General features: G+C 38.9%; 1 protein-coding gene across 5 annotated transcripts in view; it reads left to right on the top strand.

Annotated features, from left to right (window-relative positions):
* The first annotated feature begins 4,440 nt into the window (after nt 1–4,440).
* The window catches only part of DENND4C (DENN domain containing 4C), a 72,521-nt gene continuing 54,608 nt past the window's right edge, over nt 4,441–22,353 (top strand). For 2 of the 5 annotated variants that reach the window (XM_071424943.1, XM_071424939.1), the window contains exon 1: nt 4,441–4,600. The gene's annotated coding sequence lies outside the window, so the exon portion shown is untranslated. Of the gene's footprint in view, nt 4,601–5,047; nt 5,070–13,426; nt 13,577–13,858; nt 13,909–22,353 lie in introns of those variants that run through there. The other 3 variants (XM_071424942.1, XM_071424940.1, XM_071424941.1) reach the window with 3 other exon arrangements.

The following is a 22,353-nucleotide window of genomic DNA, read 5'->3' as shown; positions in this document are numbered from 1 at the left end:
TTTGCTCAAGAAAAAGAGTCTTCTCATTTCCAAGAAGTGAATTTTCTTGGAAAATGAATAAAAAATGAGGTTCTGTTATTAAAACCAGCCATTAAGACCTAAGTAAGTGCCAACAGTTAAGAAGTCAGGTTAGGTAAGTGAGGGACAAAGTGAGTCAGCATAAACTGACCTGAATTTTAAAACAGAATTTGTGTTCAGAGACGTTCCTATTAGGACAGGATCAATTATCTCAGTAATTAAAGGGGGATCAAAAATTACACAAAACACAAATCTGAGTGTACTTAAAAAATTACTGTCTTTTCTGCCTTTTTGCTCATATGGGCTAATCAGTCAGGTTCAACATGCAACAGCATAGAGACCCTTCTGTGAGTATAGAGAAGTGGCTGTTGTATGACAGCTAACCCAGGAACCTGCTGAAAAAATCCAGAACCAAATCTAACAGCAAACAACAGACAGAAACAAGTCCTAGGAAAAATGGGCATTGCAACAAGTTTGCTTTCTGGAACCCCCCTTTTCTATGTGCAGCCAAAACCAAGAAGTATCATGCTCAATACTTTTTAGCTGGAATAACCTCCTTTTTCCAACCACTAAGGACATATGTAAGAAATAATACTTGAGGGAATCCTAAACATTTTGAAAACAATTCTAAGACCTGTTGCCTTCTAAGCTGGACACAGAGAGACTCTAACCAAAAGCTTTTACAAGGAAAGGGAACGTGATAGTTTTCAGAAAAATATACTGAGAAAGCCTTTGGAAGATAAGTATCTCAAAAAATCCTGCCACATTCCATGCAGAAAAGATCAAGATAACCAGATTTTTTAAAATTATTAATTTCAAAGTATTCTCAAATTTAGGCCAGTATTTTAAGCAGCATATATTATTCATTTAAAAATAATTTATATAAAGAAAGGTATCCTTACTCCCCCCTGCTGGTATTCATGAAGACCTTTCCAGCAAGAATAGCTTATCTTAGGTTTTGAGCTCATAACACAGTGACAACTAGCAAAAATTTATAATACTGGATTGAAATACTGACACTTCCAGACAATATGTGGTTTTTCCAACAGACAGGTTTGCTGAAATACAATTGCCAATTACAGGATACATGTTTTAAGCTGAAGCTATATATGACAAAGATTTTATGTTTATCCCATCTCTGTATGTCACTGATTAAATTACTAAAGCCAGAGAGAGCCTGTGAATCTTCAACTCCCACACATATCATACAGTCTGAGCAAATAAAAGTGAAACCAAACCAGCTGCACAATAAGAAAAAACACTCATATTCAGAGCTTTCTGTCTTATATGGAATTGCAGAACACAGCTATAACTGTTCAAGAGTAAACAGTGATCAGATCTTCCACGTATTACAGTGATGGCATTACCTCACAAAATCTTTAACAGATTGCGATCAGCAGAACTCCCCGGGGCAGCAGGCAACCATCCCTTTATTCATTTTCTCTACCCCCTTTATAGACCCAACTCCTACTCCATCTGCCAGTTCCAAAAGCCAGAGAAGATGAAGTGGTCTCTGATGTAATTTCCATAATTCATATAAGTGCAGGCAACCACAGGATTAAAGAATTAAATCTTCCAGCAGTTACGAAGAAATTTTCACTTGCTCTGTCAGAAGTCTGAAAAGGGAAGGTATTTTTATTCCCAAGGACTCAAAATAGACAAATTATTTGCTTCAATGAGTTTGAAGGATCAGGCCTACCTGGAGTATAAATTTGGCAACTGGTGATTAATCAAAGTCAAGGCAGTTTTTGAAAACTATCCAAAACTACATTGAACAGAGGGAGACTTTTTTGCTACTCAGATAGCAGATTTAAACAGAATAAATAACATAAAATTCTTAATTTATTGGTTTTCAGGGTCAGTAACAAGCTGCCTGACACATGCATGATTTAGAGGGTTATGAAAAAAATAACATTGATGCTTAGATTATCTGCTTTGGTTAAAAGACAAAAAGAGTAGAATGGATCCAGAAACTCATGGTTTTCCAGGAAAGAAAACCAACCCACTACTTCTTCAGATCCAAGGATCAGAGCTAACCTCTCTGGGTGAAATAGGTTCGAAACCACATAAATTAGCTGCCTTTCTCTTAACCTCATTTTTCCTTTGGGTATGTGGAATTTAAGGATGGCATGAGCAATACCATGACTAAGCACTACCAAAAGAATGGTCATCTCATTTTTTATGGCAGATACTATTCAGTGACTTTTTAGGATACATTTTTCAATCAAGAATTCAGAAAAAAAATGAATACATTAAAACACCACTTGAGCTTCCTAGTCAGTTATTGAATAAAACCAGAATATTGGAACACCTGATGTCAGAGTTGCTGAGGGGTGGTAGAAAGGAAGACACCTTAGGGTAGAAGCAAACAGAGTACTATAGCATAGTTCCTCTTGGAAGAGACCTACAACAATCATTTAGTCGAACTGCCTGACCACTCCCAGGCTGACTAAAAGCTAAAGTCCTTTATTGATGCCAATATCCTAAACCCTCTCAAACAGTGACAGGCTTAGGGCATTGGCCACTTCTTTAAGAAGTCAGTTCCAGTGTTTGACCACCCTCTTTGTAAAGAAATGCTTTGCGGAGTTCAGTCTAAACCTTCCCTAGTGCTGCTTTGAGTCATTCCCATACATCCCATCACTGGGTCCCAAGTAGAAGAGATCAGCACCTCCCTCTCTACATCTCCTCCTCAGGCAGCTGTTCAGGGCAGTAAGGTCACCCCTCAGCCTCCTCTCCTCCAAGCTAGACAAACCCAGAGTCCTCAGATGCTCCTCACAGGACATTCCTTCCAGCCCTTTCACCAGCTTTCTTTCCCCTCCTCTGGACACATTCAGGGACCTTCCCACCCTTCTCAGAGGGGTGCTGGGGCCCAGCACTGCACACAGGACTCAGGGTGAGGCGCACCAGGTCTGGATCCAGCGGGATGATCCCAGCTGGTGATGCTGTGTCTGCTGCACCCCAGGATGGGGTTTGCCCTCCTGGCTGCCCGGGCACACACTGCTGGCTCACCCTGAGCTGCTGCCCACCAGCACCCCCAGATCCCTTTTGCAGGGCTGCTCTACACACACTCCTCTCCCAGTCTGTACTTGTGTCCAGTGTTCCTCCAGCCCAGGTGCTGAATCTGGTATTTATTCTTGTTAGACATCATGACACTATTATTTCCAATGCTCTGATATATCCAGATTGCTTTGCATCCAAAGAGTCTCCCAAGAGAGTCAATAGCAGCCCCCAATTCAATATACTATATTAATCATCAGCAAATATACTAAATGTGCCTTCAACTCTACCTTCTGATCACAGATAAAAACATCAGTGATCAGAAGGTAGAACAGATCCTAGAATTGAACCCTGAGGAACACCACTGATGAGCTGCTGTCAGCCAGATGTACCCACATTGGCTGCTACCCTTTGAGTTCTGCCCTTCAGCCAATTCTTCATCCGCTGCACTATGAACCCGCTCCTCTTACTGCTGGACGATTTGTCCAGAAGGATGCTTCAAATACAAAAAACCTCATTAAAATACAAAAAACCAGTGTCTACCATCTTCCCTTCACTCAAGGTAAGCTCCTCTGACCTTGTCTATAGCACTACACTTCTCTATCTTTCAGAAAATGTTACAAGCGCTATTTGGTTAAATGAGAGCCACCTATGAAGTGCATAGCCTCATCAGGGTAGGTAGCTGAAATGATCATAGCCATACAAGGATAAGATGAGGTCATTTGGTCTGTTCAGCTTGGAGGAGGCTGAGAACAGTTCTCATCAGAGTCTACAGGTTCCTCGTGAAAGGAAGTGTTGAGGCAGGCTGATCTCCTCTCTGGTGAATAGTGACAGGACCCGAAGGAATGATATGATACTGTGTCAAAGGATGTTTAGGTTGGATATTAGGAAAAGGTTTCTCACCCCGAGTGTAGCTGGGCACAGGAACAGGCTCCCCAAGCCTGCACCAAGCTTGACAGTGTTTAAGAAGCATTTGGACAATGCTCTCAGTTTGATTCTTGGGGCTGTCCTGTATAGGACTAAGAACTGAACCTCGATGCGTCTCTTCCAACACAGAATATTCTGTGATTCGCCAAGTTTCCTTTCTTACTTCTTTTTTCCTGCAACAACCCAACACCTCACCGATGCCGCAGCGGGGAGAGTAGCACCCCCGTATCCCTGCCGGACCGCCCGCCTGAGGGCACATGGGGCCGGCTGCTCGGGGTGTCCGGGCACACGGGGCCGGCTCCTCTGGGTGGCTGCTGCAGGTGCCCGCGCTGCCGCGGGGCGAGCCCCGGCCTCCGGCCGCTCCCGCCGGCGCCCCCTGGCCGCCGGCCGCGCCGCTCCCCTGCCGCGCCGCTCCCCTGCCGTGCCGCTCCCCTGCCCCGTCGCTCCCGGCCCCGCCGCCACCGCCTCCTTTCTGGGCGGGCCCAGGACCCGCCTGTAGGCGTTGGAGGGGGAGAAAGTAACATGGTGGCCGCTTCCTCCCCAAACGGGAGCGGTGACGGGTGCGGCGGCTCCTGAGGCGGCGGCGGGCACGGGGCGAAGCGGCGGGGCGGGGGCGGCGCGGCCGGCGGCGCGCTCGAGGGGCAGGGGCCGGCGGCAGGTGAGCGGCCGCGGCAGGCAGGGAGGGAGGGAGGGGAGGGGAGGAGGCGGCCTGACAGGCGGGAGCGGGGGGAGGCGGGCGAGCCGCCGGGTCCGGCGCCCGCTCCCGCCTCGGGGCGCAGCGCTCGGCGGGGGAGCCCCTCTCCTACTCCCGGCTACACGGCCCCTTCCTTCCCCTCTAATCTGTCCGGAGAAACTCCCCTCCTGGCCGGACAGGCAGGGAGGCTCGGGGTGTTCCCCCGCGCCTACTCGGTCCCTGGGAAGGGCTCTTGCTCTGACCTGCCCCGGCAGAGCTTCTGCGCCGGGGCTCGTCCTTAACCCGCTCTGTGCGGCCAGGGGGCGGAGGCGCTTTCTGGTTTTTTTCACTATAATTATTACCGTGATAATTGTTACTTTCCCTGCTCCCGTCGGGCGCGGCCGCCCCACGGGAGCGCGGGGCTCTCCAGCGGCGCAGGTGGCAGGCGCTGCAGGTGAGTCCCGGGGCAGCTCCCTCCTATATTTCTCCATTTTCCTCTCTCTTTCCATGCCCTGGCTCCTCCCCTAAGCTCCGGCGTCAGCGAGTTTAACCCTTGCGGTGTTCTGTGCCGAACTGGGGATCGTCACCGGCTGTGGGAAGGCTGTTAGGATAACAGGGATCGTCCTGACTGAGTCACACTGGTATTTTGGAAGTTGGTCGTATGAGCGAGAAACGTAAAATACTGAAGATGTGAGAACAAGGAAAAGCTAAATGCATAACTTTTAATCAATCTGTATTATCATCTGAGGATATCTCGTGTGTCATTGCTGCACAGCCAGATAGCCTATGGAGCGGAAAGATCTGGTGATATGCTAGGGCTTTCGTATGATAAACAGTGAAAAAATATTCACAGACGGTTTAAATATGATGTAAGCTGATTAACTGTGCTGATAATGCCAAACACAGTCCTGGAAATTGTTGGTTCTGCAGTCTCAGAAGGGATGCAAAAACTGAACAACATTATATTAATTCTAAGCTTAATGTCAATTCTGTACCAATCTTTTTAACGCTCTTAAGTCCTCTTGTCTTCTTAAGATCAAACTCGTTGCAGACATGGACTGTTGTGCTGCTGTCAAACAATGCCTCTGGCTAACCTTTTATACCTGCGTGAGGGAAGGACAAACAACAAACAGGACATTTCATTTGACTCTTTTTTTTCCCCTCTAAGTTGTGTTAGTGCAACTTCTCTAATATTTTCTTGGCTTCCTATGAAGTTTTTAAACTTGATAGGAGTTTAGGTAAAGTTTAGAAGTTTAGGTAAATTTGAGCCTGCACAATTTTTTATGTTAATAAAAAGAGATATGCTGTTAGTTTTGTTGGCTGTTTCTTCATGTGGACCAAACACTAAGTTAGTAAAAGTTTTTACATCACTCTTTTTAAGCTGGCATGTTAGGAGTTAGGGAGTAAATGTTTTGTTCCTGTGGGAAAAAATAATGGTGGAATGCAAACTACTTCATGTCTGTTTGGGAAATGAAAGATTTTTTATTTGTATTTTTTTTTGAAAAGCAGTCATGACCAGACTTAAGTGATTAACCAGACTACTAACCAGCCATACTAGCATATATATTTCAAATTCTTTGCACAAAGGACACCAACTAAAAATCCGTAACTGATAGGTAGTTTGTGAATGTTTATATTATAGATGTCACTGCAAGTGGTTTTTAAGATTTTTCAATTTTTTTTTAAGAATTAGTTGATACGCTGCTTTTTACCATTCCAGTGGATATGAAATGCTAATAGTGCATGTCTGTCTTGAGCAGTGCAATGAAGTTCAGTAGAAACCAGAAATATAAATATTAGCTTGCCTACATGAGTTCTGACTTCTGTGTTAAAACAGTTACTAGTGCAACTTGACACCAATTGCTGCTAAAGTTTCAATGTTTGAATCTTTAAAAAAAAGAAATCTTACAAGTTAAGATGGGCATTTTCATAAATACTTATGGATAAGTATAATGTTACATCTGACTGTTTATTCTTCGGTTAAGATTGGTCTTTCCATAGCCCAGAGTAAAGTAATGACATCTTTTTGGACCATGTCTTACATATGTTTTCTTATTTGATGACTCTGTGTGTGTGATTTCTTTCTGATCAACTGTTACATGGCTTTCATTAAAAAAAAACAAAGAACAAACAACTGGAGCAAAATTGGAATATTAAATGTTGGTATGTATAGCATCCCTCTGGCTCAACATATATTTAATTCTCATTTGGAGTGATAGTGCTACATATTGTTGAAATACAGTTCTAGAAGTGGTATCTTTTTAAGCTTAGTTCTTCTTTAGGTCTGCATTTGACCAGTGGAGAATTGATTTTGGAATTCAGCCTTGATATGCTCTAAGGAAAAGTGTGTTCAAGTGTTCATCTTGACACGCCATCTGGGTTTGCTTAAAAATACAGTAGGAGGAAAGTCTCAGTAGAATTTGGTGGAAAAGATATATTGAAAAAGTTGTAAGAAGAAGGGAAGATAGTCTCTTGACTATTATGTCTTACTGTTAAGCTTTCAGATAAATTTCCCCTGTAGGTAAATGGCCCCTGTAGGTATAGAGCAGTGTGCATAAAGGCTAGTTTTGTGGCCTCGTGGCCTTCTTACTTGTTTCATGGCCTTCTGACTGAAATAACAACAAAAAGTGCCTGTAACCTCTAAATCAGGTCTATTTGTCTAAGGGTTGCTTGCACTGTCAAAGGCTATCTTTTTCTTCCTCTGCATGCTAGTCATCCCAAGGCAAGGATTGCCCACCAAAGCAGCATACTGCTTTCTTGGAAGATATTCACAGTACTGGAGATCTTGGCATAGGTGACCTGTAAAATAGTGCTTGGGGGTCGTAGTCATAGCTACTAAGTTGTTTCCCATGTGACTTGCCTGGTAGTTGTCCATACTGCTTATTCAGATCTGTAAAATGAAAATCAGTTTGCTGCACTTGCATCATAAGACCTGTTTTCCTCCTGTAGTGCTTCAAACAGTAAACTGAATGTTTTAGGGTTTTTTATTGGCTTTGGAATTTCTGGTTTGCTACAGAAATAATCCCTGTGTTAAAGTTGTTGCCCATGGCTGTACAGAAACGTGAGGCTGCTTCTTTCCCATCTGATAAAAAGGTAGTGTTGTTGGAAATGCTACACCCCTGTAATGATAATGAGAGTGTTTCATTCTGCAAATTTGTGTAGATAAAACTTCACAGTTCTCTGGTCTTAGAAGCAAAGTGACTTAGTTCAAGACAGTTTCTGGAGTGAAACATAGTTTCTGGTGCAGTGTTATTGTTTCATGTTCAGTTAATTCTTGTGCATCTGTCACAAAATGTGAGCGTGTAGAAACTTTATTCTAAAGTTTCAGGAGTACAAGTTCGCTGTGCTCTGCATTCCAAGCTCTGTTTGAGCAGAAAGTTTTGTCTTGGTTAGTATCTCACTTTAGCCCTTTCTTTCTGCTTACAGGCTTTTTGAGGGTATGAATGTAGTCCTGATGTTTACTGTTTGCTTTGGCAGGCAGGAAAATTGAGAAGTTTTCAGAATGACTAAGATTATGATTATGGTCTCTGTTTAATCATGCAACTATTTTCTGTGTTTTCTTCTTTTTTTAACAGCATCTCAGAGTTGTTGATCGAAAGAACAGTAAAAATGTACCCACAGTTTCTTTTTGAATGTTGGCTTGCATGTCATTAAACATTCCATTTGCTTTGTTTCAGTTAAATGCAGTGGGCCAGTTTTGCCTTACTTTGCTTTCATCTTTGCATTTAGTGACACTTCAGTTCCTTTCCTTTATTCTCAAAAAGTCTCTAAAGAGGCTTGATGCTTTTCAAGCAAAAACCAAGAGCCAGTGTTCCTCTGCCTAAAAGATATTAAAAATAGTGTAAATCAAGGATTGATGTGCAAATTAAGTTATTCACTTCTAGCAGCAAAAGCTGAGTTTACAATTGCGAGTGTCCAAAGGCATAGAAGCTTTCATCATCTTGAAATGGAAGTGTTTTCCAGCTGGGAACAAAGGGAAGGTATAGCACATAATCTAACCAATTTTTACCAAAGAGGCAAAACCCTTGATGTTCTTGATTTTTCTCTGAACCAGCTCATTTTGGTGATAGTTTTTGTCTTTATAATTAATTTCAGCCTTTGATCAGTAATGCATAAGCTGAAGTCTCTCTCCTGATGCATTCTTCAGTGCTGCTCTTCTCTTTTGCACACCTCTGTAATGTAGAGGACTTGACTGCTGAAAGCAAGACATTTTTTTTTTCCCTGTTGAGCAACCCAGTGCTGCTGTTCCTGGTGTCAAATAACATGGCTCCAGCCCTCTGTCCATTCTCTGGGGAAGAGGCTATACTCTCAACCAGATAAGAAATCTGACATAGATAGAAGTCTTGTGATTAAAATATCCTCCTGCTTTGTCTACATAATGTGTATATTTTTCTACTTCAAGAAGGCATTAAAGCATGGTTGAAGTTGGGAGAAAGAGAACAGCTACCTATGGGCAGCATATGAAGAAAAAGAAGTTCAAGGACTTAAGTAATGTTTCAGGAAATTAAAGAATTCAAGGCACCTTTGGTTGTTTAGTTAAGTCCTGAAGCTTCTGCAGGATATCCATCTGGGTCTAAGAGAAGGTTATAGAAAGGAAATAAAAAGTAAAATGCTGAGTCACAGCAATTCATTTAGTTACTCTAATCATCAAAAGGGACTATTTCAAAATATGGAAACTGGTGTGGCCAGTTCTCAACAGCTGATCAGTCAGCCATCCTTGGAAATAGAAGCAGCAGCAGCTTGCCTACACTACAGAGTCATACGTACCTGTGCTTTCACAGCTGAGCATGACATTTCATAATAACATTTTAAGTAATTAATGATTCTAATGAGAATGTAAAATTCTGGGTATCTAGCTGGAAGTGGCAGAAAATTGTCTATTTGCAGGTAATATGAGCTTAAGTATGCCGAGGTGTATTTTTTCACAACATAGATAATACATTTTGCAGGGTTCCTTGAAACAAATCCTAAAAAATAAGCTGTGTCCTTGCCAGAGTAAATGCTTTCAAGGAGATGGATAACTTGAGAAATATTTAATGTATGTAAAACATATATGTCTTTTACCTGTTAAGTTGCTAAAGCTGCCAAAGATGTGACTGAAGAGTAATATTGACAGAAGTTAATTTTAGCCCAGGGAGACTCAAGTTTCTACGCTTTCTTCTTCCCCTGTTATCCACCACCTTCTTTTTAGGGGGTAATTCACAATGAAAGCCTAACTTTAGGTGCCCTCAATTACTAGCTGAAGCTCCTCCTCCAGTTCTTGCAGAAGGAATATAGGAAGGCTAACCTTATGAAGTTCAGTTTTCTGAACAGGTACCACATCCATTTAAGAGTAAAATTTGGATTTGGCAGGAGGAGGAAGAGTACAAGTGCTTTTATTATAAGGTTTCAAAGTAATGAAACCACTGTGATGTGGCCTGCTAGTGCCTGGGAGCAGTCTGCCGCTTACAGGTCACATCCAGGTTTGTTTTCAGTTCTGAATATTCAAAGGTCAGTAGGACATAAAAGATAAAACTTTGTAACTGCATAAATGTGTTACTATTTTCTCAAGGTTTTGCTGAAACCAGAAAAAGCAAGTGTGTGTGTCTCTTGTATAATGTTTATTTGATTCAAAGTGAATTCTTGCAGTTAGAATCATCAGTGAAAGACTTAAATTTTTTCTGGCCTTAAATTCTTGCTTAACCTTGGGGATACATGCTTCCTTAGCTTTCTTTTCACTTTTTGTTATGTTTTAGTAGTGAATAAGTAAGTAGTAATTCTCCCTATACAGGACTGTTTATTTTGTTTGTGAATAAAGTACAGACATACCACTAAAGTTTTCCAGTACTAATCAACAATGTATGCAAATGTGGAGCTGTACTGATATTAGAAGATCTCAAGCCATAAGTAAACCAGACTTTGCAAACCAAAAATTTGTTTCGCTAGTGGTGGCGTACTTTCACAGGGACTTATATTGGAATCCTTGTGACTCTGAAGAACAGGATTCTTTTGTGGACTTCTGGCTATGCTAGTACAATTCTAGGAATAAACCAGATGTACCTAACGCACAATAAAGGGAGAAGTATGCCATTCAGCATTGGGTAGACAAAATAGCAAGTTCACCTTTGAAAAAAGGCATGGTGCACACACTTTCTTAAAAGAAACCCATGCTTTCTTGAAAGGCATTTCAAACTCTGATACATATACTTTGCTGCATTTTTGCTTTGAACTTTGTTTGTAGAAATCTACTCGTAAGATAATTATATGTAAATGCCTGAAGTTCTTTTGGACTATGATGACTCATTCACTGTGAATGTAGTGGCTAATGTGACGTTTCAGTTTATTTTAAAGAAAGCAGAACAATTCCTGTTCAAAGACATTTACAGATTTTCTTTTTTCTTCTGTGAGATTTAGAGGTACAGTGTATGCACTATACATCTCAAAGCCTCCTCTTCTTAGGCTTTTTGATCCAGCTGATTCTGCTAGGAATAAAAGATCTTATTTGGTCACAGTCACTCCTCTAATCTTAAACTGTTTTTCTACTTATATTAGTAGCCAGATGATTCACAGATCTGAGGAGGGAAACTGCTTTGATCCTCAAGTGTCTAATTGTCTGTTGTTCCTTTTTAAAATTCTCACCATTAACTAGCATGCTTTCTGGTTTGAATGTCTGAGTTGAACTACTTTGCATTTCAGGTCTCCAGGTTGTTAAGTGTAAAAGTAATGTCACTCCATTTATATTCCTACTCCTCTTGTCTATGTGGAGCATTGATACTGCCCTAGACCTGGCAGAGGTTAAAAAAAAGAGTGTAAAAAATTAAAGTTATCACAGAGAACAGGCTTATGCTCTCTCTTTTGAGCAGGGACTAAAATGATGGTAGCCCATCTCTAGGGTAAATCTTCTGACTTCGCAGCTGTCATCCCACCTGTCCCTTCCAAGAGCCAGCAGGTAAAGCGTACAGTGGAGCAGTATCACTGCAGGAAAATGAGGACATCCTACTGCTGAATACTTGGGAGCGCATTGTGAAGGCTGGGATAGGCGTCTGGTTTTTTGGTGGTTTTGGTTGGTTGGTTTTTGTTTGGGTTTTGGTTTGGTGGGGCAGGGTTTGAGGAGTTTGTTTTGGTGGTTTTGTTGTTTTGGGGCTTGGGGTTTTATTGGTTGGTTTGGGTTTTTTTGTTTTGGTTTTTTTGCAAAGGACGAAATTGTGAATCCCACTCCACCCTGTGCAGAGAAATGAATGTACAGTGTCTCAAACTTTTTGTGCATGCTACAGCAAATGAACATTGGGACTGTGCTGTTCTGTAGGTTGTATGGGATCAAATAATGTAATTTCAAAAAAATTTGGAAAAGTCTGAGATCAGTTCTCTAAGTAAATCAAATTAATTAATTTCTAAATGGTGAAATTGGAAATAGAAATGTCAACAATTGCAAATTGTATTCACGATAGTCATAGCCCACTTTAGGAAAACAGGGTTTTTATTTTAAACATATGACTAAATCAGTTACTAAATCCAGGAATATATTGTGTGCCAAAACGGTAAAAAAACTACAAAAACATAAAAATAAGTGTGAAGAATATTTTAAATATAAAGATAAGGGCATGTGTTAAATTATGACAGAAATGAATGGCATGCTCTTGACAATGATTTGACTTCTTCTACTGCCTAAAATCTGTATAGTTTATCCTAGAAAATCAAGTTCCCTGTAACTATTTTGTCTGAGAATGCTGCAGTCTGTTGAGTAATACAGTATTGGTATTTTGAGTATCATATGATGATATTAAAAGAAGGCTCAAAATAGGTGTAATGTCAGACTTCACATTTATCATGTCTGGTATGTGCTGGGACTTCATGACAGAGAATCTCAAGCTTGCTACCCTTGATAGCTTTTCTTTATGTTTGAGGAAAATATTTATTGGACATATGTCTGTAAGTAGTATAGTGCTGCAGCTTAAGACCAAAAGCATATTCAAAAGAATATTCTAACTGCTTTGGACTTAATTTTAAGACATCTTGGCAAACGAGAGTTTCTTAATGAGGAGTTGGCAAGAGGATTAAAAGACAGACTTCTGAAGTGTTAATAAGCTCCCACCAAGCTTGAAAAGCAGCTGAGGAAGAAAATTTTTCAGTAAGAAAATGCTGAAGCCAAGTGGTTTGAGGCTGGTTGTCATAGGCCAACCAGAAATGGGAATCATAGCTTTTGATAGGCACAGGAAGAGTTCAGTGGGGTGGGGATAGGCTGTGGGGCTCTGACCGTATCGATGGCACAGCCTGGGTTTGGTGTGGGGAAGCTGTCAATGAAGAGACCTACAAAGAAGAAAGATGCCTTCCTGCAGTGATGTGGTCTTTTTTACCAAAAGATAAAAGTGAGGAAAATTGTGTTCTTTAAAACCAGTGAGTGGGTTTTTCACCAAGGTTTTGTAGAGCCCTTAGATGATGGTTTCAAGTGACAAATGAATGATTGTATTGTAGATGGCTAGCAGAAATCTAGTCAAACCATGATTCTTTAATCTGGCAAATCTCTTTTTGTTGACGTTCTGGCAAAGCAATTTCAATATTAATACTTAACTATTTCAATGCTTAGTAAAGAGAGCAATAAGAGAATATCTCTGACTCTTACCACTTACTTGAAGTAACCTCTCAGGTGAATTTGAAGCAACATTCTTTCTTCTCTCCTTTGTCCTCTGAAAACCCAAGTCCTAGTCTCCAGTCACCCCAACCCAAAAAAGGCACCAAAATAACTACAAAAAGCAATCTTGGAGATTTGGGCTCCCAGAAGAAATTTAACCACTGGACTTTTTGTCTCTTGACTTTTTCTTTGCTGTTTTGTTTTTGTTTCAGGCTACTATATTTGGCTTTTTTCCAAAGGAGTTTCCAATTACAGAAAGAGTTCTCTAACAAAGAATGTTTCCAGGGCAGCAGATGTTTCACTCATTACATAATACTGAGCATGGCTAACCTTTAAAGCTTTCCACTGGGGCAGTAAGTGCATTTTATAAAGTACTTTTCTTGCTCTGAGAACTATGTTTTTGTTATTATTTTTGTTGTTAAATTTTCTCTTTTGAGGTATTTTCTTTGCAGTCTTTGGAGTAGTTGCCATCTTCTGTAATGTGAAAGAGCACTTTGGGTATAACACTCATGAAACAAGATTAAAGTGGTTTGTTAAATTTGAGTGTAGCTGGACTGCTTGCTGATTATCATTCTTCCTGTCTCACATATATTCCATTTCTGTTTTCTGTCCTTGGCAATAGAACTTAGTTTGCTGGTACCAAACTTGCCTTCATTGGTTCCAGCTGCTTCTCAAGACTGTGAAGGTCAGTTCAGCATTTGAGTTTTGACTTCACATATCTATAAGTGCTCCAATTTTTATACCATTGGACAACTTTAAATTACTGTTCAATAGGAAAAAGTAAATTGTTGAGTATTAATGTGGTAGAACGATCTGGATGGTCTGGAGTAGGCTTAGATGTAGGGGATTTTTTTGATTTGGTTTTGTTTTCTTGGTGGCCTTTTTTGTTTGTTTGGTTGGTTGGTTTGGTTTGTTTTTGTGGTAATGGGGGAGTTTGTGGGTTTTTTGTTTGGTTTGGTTTTATTCTTTTCCTCAAAAAACTTAAAATTTTTCTGAGGTGCAAATTTTCAGACCTCTGAGTGTCCTGGATTACAGTGTCCATTAACTTCATGATATTTCATGATATTTTCAGCCATTTTTTAATTCATGAGTAGTTATTCAACTTGCTATCACAAAACTCTGCTTCTGAAAGCTTTGTTATGTTTGATACAGGCATTTATATCATCACATTATTGCCCCACTATTTTGTGGGAGTGGGAACTGGTTTTGCTGGCAATCAGGAAAAAAATCAGACTAAAAGCACAGTTCTACTTCTTAAGACAGAACCTTAAATTGTTAGTAGATTGCTTTTCTAGCTAATTTTATTTTTTTTAAATATAAACCTGAAAAATTGTGGCTAGTTTCCTCACTTCCTTTGATAATCTTTGCATACAGGACAAGAAACAAATGAAAAGAAATTTCAAGGTAACGGGGAACAATAATATGTTTTGTTTAAGGCCAAAGGGCTCTCCACTTTTTGTAAAACATGTCTGAAAAGCTGTAAGACTTCTCAGTAACAAAATTGATGCATAAATGGCAAACTGTATATGATTGAGAAAACTAGATATTTATTGCTATGTCATTAGTACTTCTTACAATACTGAATTTGCAGAGTCAGTTTATTTCATCTCCACCTGTTCTTCTTGTGATGTACACTTTTGCATCATCTCCAAGAAAATTGGAAAGGAAGTCTACATTAGAAGAACACAGACACCTGTTTCCCATTATATGAATGCTGTATTTTTTGGCAGCTCTCATGAAAATGTTAGTAACAAATTGCCAAAAAGAGACACCAAATACCTGTCCAGGTTTTTAAAAAAAATTGTTTTCTCTGGTCATTGCAGGAGTAACAGTTAAAGCGTGAAAAACATATTTGCATTTCTCACCTGTGGTGTTCTAGGCTTTGGTGTTTGAGTTCTAACCATGGTAATTTGATGTTAAGATTTATTTATTTAATCAGTTTATATCATACAGGTTTTTTCAGTATTAACTGTATTAAATATGTTTGACATACCAAAAGCTTAATGCAGAAGTGATTTGGTTCTCAAACATTCACAGTCTGCAGAACTCTGCTGCTCTGAGAACTGTTTTCTGTAGAGGTGGAAGGAAAAAAACTCTGCTGTGTCAGATTTTTTCCAGGCTTGGTTGCTTTGCTTCCATGGGAGTTGCTTACCTGAGGTGATTTGCTGTGATACTTCCTACTGTAGTGGCCTGATCAGTTTGGACTGCTTTTGAAAACTTTACCATCAAGCCTGGTTACATGCTTTTTATGCCTGGTTTTTGTGTTCATATGCAGTCAGAAAACAATCTGGTTCACAAAAAGCAACTGCAGAGTCAACTATTTTTTCTTCGCATATGTTCAAATTTGCAACAATTTAGCTATCTGATGCAAAAAGCTGGTCTAGATTATTTTCAGTACCAGACCTTGATACAGGTTATTTTCTGGATGAAGTTCAATTCACTCAATCCTAAGTCATCCTGTAGGAATACTTCATTAAAATGTAATTGTCAAGTTTTTTATCTTTCACCTCGTCCTTTAGTTTATTTTTCCAGTGTTAGAGGCCTCTGTAAGGTAATTACCATGTAGGTTGTAATATATTTCAGTTGTGCAATTATGATATTCTGCAATGTTTACTTTAGAACTGCTAGGAAGGAATGGTCCTGTATTTGCATATTTGCATGTTCAGACCAAAATGCAGGTGACATCCAGCCATTCCTGTTCCACAGCTTGTTGTGTTAAGACAGGCAGAAGGAGAGCTGTTACTCTGATTTTTTTAAAAATTTTTTAAGCTTTCTGATGTTTACATTCCAAACTTTCTCACACACTTTCTGTAAATAACTTATTGTTTTGCATTCTTTTATAAAAAGAAAGTAATTTGATAAACTGTTAGTTTGTCCAGTGTCATTAGAAAAGTAGCACTTTCACCCTCCAATCCACTATCACTTTTAAAAATCTATAAATGTTAAAGTCAAAAAATAAACTTCCCTTTCTTCACCCTAAAAAACCAGTGTGTGCGCTCGTGTTGTTTTGTGTCCTATAATAACAGAGGGCAGTTCATCTCTGAAGTTATTTTTGCAATTCTGATTTTTCTAATCCTCATGTAATTTAGTCAAGTGACTGTAACTGTTACTTTAATAATTTTCATAATAATCTGATAATGCAATCTAAAAAAGAAGGTCTTTAAAAACATTTTTAATAATTTTTTCTCTTGCTGTTGACTGACTGGCTAATAATTTGTGGACTACTTTTTTTTCCTATTTTACTTTTTTATCCTGTTCAGTCCTAATGGTATGCTGGAAGTAATGTTGCCTTACCTTGTTTTTTGTTAAGTTGTGTATATGTGTGTGTGTATATATGGATGCACTTTATGTTCTTACACATTGTAAAATATGCTTCAGAGAACTTACCTATAGATATGTCCCTGTGACTTCCCTGTGTGCTGCAAGTGCCATTTTAAGTGTTTGATAACTTCCTTGCTCAATAATTCCTCCTGAACTCACTTAACTTTTTGGGATAGTTAGTTTATAATATTCCATTCTGTCATAATATTAAGTTCTCTGTAATGTGCATGCAAGGTCTGCTGTGAAAATGAGATGCATAATCTGGAATTGCACACTTATCTGAGTAGAAATGGGTTTGCTTAGAAGTGAGTGTGATATGGACGAGCACAGTGGTGTGAGCAGTAGCAATGAAAGGTATGCTGGAACAGACAAGCAACTGGAGTGCCAGCTGCAGTATGTTCTGGTGACTGTTTGCACTCGCTGTGCAGATTTAAGCCTGTGTGGCTGCATGAGTGTGTTCAAATCATAACTGGATTTTGTGTCTAGAAAAAAACCCCGCCAAACAAAACAGTATATAAAGTTTTGATTGCCAGGTGTAGTGTATAGTTGCATTCCTTACTGCTTTTCAGAGTGAACTCAACTATCAAATTCCTGGTCTTGAAATCTAGTCAAACAGAGACAAAAATTGAGGCAACTAGAATAAGAACAACCATGCAGATTTACTGAATACAGTTAACATTGAGAACCACCTTCACTGTGTTCTATGTGTTGCTGTGGAATACAGCTAGGAAAGAGTAAAAAAAAAAAAGGCCAAAGGAAGCACTATTGTTGATGTATTTGATGTATTTCACTAATGTGAAGTTTTAAAAAACCAAATTCATAATATTAATGCTAAGCACTATATCCAGTAATACAGCCCTTCAGCACTTGTATTTAGATTTGATTTTTATGAGCAGTCTTTGAGACAAAACTTTTTAGTGTCTAAATCCTCAATGCTGATCAAACTTGCTATGTTCAGGCCTTCAGATTCTACTTTCTCTTGCCCCAGGTGATTAAACTTAATTGTTCTGCTTTAGGATCATCTGCTTCTACAAAAATTGGTCTTTTTTGATCATCTGTTTCCTGCCACCAGTTTTGTCATGCTGTTATCTTTACCACTGCTATGAAATGCTACATGGAGATTTTTTTAAGAAGGCCTGTAGGCCTTCTTAATAAGGGGCAACAGTTTTAAACTTAAAGAAGAGGAGTTTAGATTGTATATAGGACGCAGTGGGGCTGGTGAGGTGCAGCTTGCCCAGAGAATCAGGGTATCCAGAACTGTGGATGCCACATCCCTGGAGGTGTTCAAGGGCACTTTGGATGGGGCTGTGAGCAGCCTGGTGTAATGGAAGGTGCTCCTGCTCATGGCAAGGGAGGTTGTAACTAGATGATATATCAGGTTACTGTGCTCCCAACCCAAATAATTTTGTGATTCTGGTATTTCAAATGTGTGCATTAAGGCTTAGTGCAGCTCAGCTGCAGTATCTCTTTGCTGGGTATGATAGTGATTTAACTTCTTCAAGCATGTATTTAAAGGCAATTACAAATCTTGTTTAATTTTTTTTTCTCCTTTCTACTTGAACAGAAAGCTGATATTGTTTATCTCAAGAATTTCTTGTTTCTTAATGTGCCTGTCTGAGGTGTATGTGCATACTATGTAATACTTTTTGTGTGTTTTAAGGCACACTTCCAAATTCACTGATTAAAATAAATTCTGCACTGGTTGTTTTGTTATAAAATAAAGGTTTAGCTGGCATAGATGAAGATTCTTTTATACAAAAGGAAAACACATTGTTCTTCCCATTCCTTCATAAATAGTGCTATTTAATCTCAGTACAAGATAAACATTCTTTGTGAATAAAGAATGAGATATCTCCCTTCTATAGCACTCCAGGGAAAGTTTCTGTATTTTCAGAATCTGTATACCCTTTTGCTCTTCTGATTAATTCATTGGAAATAATAGAGAAGACTTGGTCACATAACTGTATTTCTGTATTGAGGAGTGAGATGCCTGTGGTAATCATTGTGTTGTCTACAAAGTTTTGCCTAGGGCAGTGGTTGTGAAATACAGTAATGCTTCTCTCTTACTCAGATGGTAGCCAATAAGTTTTCCAAGTCTTGCAGATGACCTCGTAATGCACTGTCTTCTATCTATCCAGTAATGTCTTTCTCTCTCAAATTAGTGTAGTAAATTCAGTGTTTTCAGTGAATTTAGGTCAGTTCATTTTAAAAGTAAATGTCAGAGCAGAGTGCATGTACATTTTTTAATTTCTTTACTGCCAATAGCCAAGTATAATTCGCTTGCTAAGTTAAAGAATTGTACGGAAGTCCTGAGTTAATTTTCACATCTACCTTGCTTAAAATTTTAACTGTGGAGGCTGTTGACAAAATAGATGTTTCAACTCCAGTGAATAAAAAGTGCCGAAGTTATTCTTCGGTCTGGAATAAAACCCATTTCCTGTGCAGTCGGGTTACAAAAATATTTCTAGTTATGAAGGAAAGAACTCATCTAAGTTCTTCCATCATCTGTGTATGGATATTTGAAGCTTCCACACAGCAAGTACTTTGTAAGTAGTAGTTTCCACACACATAGCTGTTTGTGGGTGATGTCAGTATGTGAACGAAGATGCAAGTTTAATAAATTGCAATGCCATATGTTAGCCATTAATCGCTTACAGACATTACTACCTTTTCAGGTAGTATAGTGCTTACTGAAGTGGAAATACAAGATTTTAAAGACCGACTTGATTCTGAGTAAAGCTATGCCAGTTAGCCTCCTAAGCCCTGTGCTGGTTTTCTTGAGAGTATATAAGGTTAGCACTCCAGTTAGAAATGAACTGAAAAAGCACCCCTTGATATCCACACACACTCTAGATGTAAGTTTATTTTGTTGGCTTTGTGCATTGAGATAACAGCATTTGCAGCACTACTTTCCAAGAGCTGAAAGAAATAAGCAGTACTCAAGGATTTGCCTGCACATAAGCCTTAAAACCAGCTATTTCTGAATCCAGGTCTCATTCTTACTCTGGAGTGAGTATATATATAGTTTTCCAAGAATGCCGCCTTCTTGTTAGTTGAAGGTGTTATTATTTGTGTGCGAATTATCAGATTGGGTTTCTAACAAACCCTTTCCCTTGGTTGCTTCTGTACACAGTCTAGCAAAGCTTATGCTTCCTTTTCTTTAGGACACTTGTCAAAAACTACATTTAACAGTACCATTTTTTTGTAGACTTTTGCTGACATTTCTAGCCTAATTTTAGAGGATAATTTTGACACTAAATACCTTTTCAGAATTTAACTGAAGCTTTAGAGACTAGTAAAGAACTGAAGCAAATTCTAATGTAATTTTTTTCAAAAATTATAAAAATTATTTTTATAAAAATGGAACCCTTTTCACCAAGGCAATTTCCCTATGAAACCTCTCCTTAAGAAAGGTCAGTGACCTTTGTGAAGAAAATAGCAACTTAACTGTATTTTTGGTAGAACCTTATGAAGAATTATAAAATTGCATTTTGATTGTGAAAAAGATTATGTTCTTAAAGCAGCTAACCTTAAGTGAACTGTGGGAGAGAACACTTTGTCATGTTTCTGGCATTTAACACTGAAAATATGTTGTTTTCTTCAGTGCTGCATATTTTTGCTAAACAAATCTTGTCTTAGGCTAGATGTACTAAGTGCCTTAAAGTGTGGTGTGTGCTGACTGGTTTTGTTTTCCATTTACGAAACTAATTATTGCCCATGGGAATTCCTTTTAGAAGAACATGGCGGGGCGGGGGGGTAGTGTGTTAAAAGTGCATCTTTTATTCTGAATACATTTTTCTTTTTTCCCCCTTCCTTTATTTAAAAAATAAATAAATAATTTTGTTCCTAAACTGCTCACAGCAAACTTTCCTATTGTGGACTATGAATGAATTGGAAACCAAACTTCACTTAAATAGTTTTTTTTCATAACCTATGGACCTTGGAGTTTGCAAATCCTCGAGCACTATTGCTCATGTTCTTAAGATGGAATTCCCAATTTTTGTTTTCAGTTTATTTAGCTTAAAATTAGGTATCTTTGTAGACTTTAAAAATAAGTTATTTCATGGGACTTGTATGCAGACTGTTTTTCCAATACGTCCTGCATTGTCATTGTCCAACCTGAAGATAAGCAGTTTTTAATTTTAGAATTGTTTTTGCATTTAGGTTTTTTCCTGCAAGGAAACACTCTATTGTGTGTTACAATAGAAATCCCAATATTTTCTAAATGTTGAGGTTTTCTCTTAGTCTTGTGGTGTACAGAGCTGTGCTCATAGAATATGGATGGAGGACAGTAGCTTTTGATGTTCTTCTTGGGAAAAGTTGCTTTGATAAAACTTAGAATAGATGGGCTCTTAGAAGAATGTTTGTTTCCCTGTCTATTAAGAAGAGCAGTGTTCATACTTGTTCTTGTGTGAGTCATCACAAAAATAATGGAAAATAATAGTGGATTCATTTTGTTCCCCACAAATCCTGTGGGGTTTTTTCCCTGCAGTTCATAAGGCAGAGTATTTTTGGACTTGGTGAATTCTGCTGTTTCTATTTGTATTGGTGGTTGTCTGCTAATTCTTTGTCTATTTATGTTTCTAAAGCTGTTGCATTAGTGAAGATCACTATGGCTTAATTAAGAGCTATTACTTTCAGGTCTCTTTTGAGTGATCCTGTTTCTTTAAGTCTTTTTGAAACTGGAGAACAGATTCCTGAAGAGCTGAGTTGTAGTGCTTATTTGAAACCTTACTTATCCTTGTGGAAAAGGAACTGTTTTGAGAGACTCAGAACATTTTGAAAAACTTACTAAATGTTGTGCTGACATACAAAGCTTTTGTGCCAAGTATCTCAGCTGAATTGTCTGGTGACTCTGACTTTTGCCTGCCACATATTACACAAAGTTTCTATGAGGTAAAACATAGCCATGGCTAAGAGAAAAGTGTAATGTACACAAGGAGATACAAGCGTATGATCCTTAGCAACTGATTTCTACAGTTTTATTGATCCCCACTGATGAAAATTTAGCAATGGATTCTCTTAATTTGCATTCTAACTTTCCAAATCTTACTATTTACTTTTTCAGGTGCTTTTAAATTTTCCTCCATTTTCCCAGGAAAACTAAGTTCTCCTTTTAAAATATATTTGAGGATAACAGTGCAACTCCAGGAACTTGAGCTGTGATTAAAGATATAAACTCTTATGAGGTTTTTGATGTATGCTGTTATTGTTACTGTTTGGTTTTTTTTCCTGCTCTGTGTGCTAAAAGTAAATGTAGGCCATGATTTTAGTGTCGCATTGAGAGAACATGATACTGAGCTGTGTGAATGTAACCCAGTTAATAAAAGGCTGGAACATTTCAAAAAGGTTTTGGGTAAAAAAAACCAAACAAATGATAGGATGCCAACTGTTCTGCTGTTTTTATCAGCTTTTCCCAGTAATTTGGTATTTTACAGATTGCAAGATATTCTAGTTTAGGACTTTCTTTTAAGAGGAGAAGAGAGTGGATAGTTTATTTCTTTATTTCTTTTTTCTTTATTTATTTTTATGACTCTGCAAGCAATTCCAAGCATTTGAGAGGCAAACTGAAACATTTTAGACTTCACAGTTTTATGATTAATCCAGTGTAAGTCAGTGCTGCTGCCGAAAGGGTCATACTGCTACTGCTTTTGTGCTGACACAGGCAATTGCTGGAGAACTGCTCTCGTTGAACACTAAGTCTCTGCCAGGTTAGCATTCAGTCAGAGCAATTTCTTGTTCCAGTTCATTATGTGGTTGCACAAACTATAGTTCCAGACAGAAGTGAAGGTGGAAACGAGCAGTGGCA

The sequence above is a fragment of the Agelaius tricolor genome, unplaced genomic scaffold, assembly GCF_023055355.1.
Source record: "Agelaius tricolor isolate 1412-34295 unplaced genomic scaffold, bAgeTri1.0.p SCAF_4, whole genome shotgun sequence".
Classification (NCBI taxonomy): domain Eukaryota; kingdom Metazoa; phylum Chordata; class Aves; order Passeriformes; family Icteridae; genus Agelaius; species Agelaius tricolor.
The sequence above is the reverse complement of the archived record's forward strand: the minus strand, read 5'-3'. Positions and strand labels throughout refer to the sequence as shown.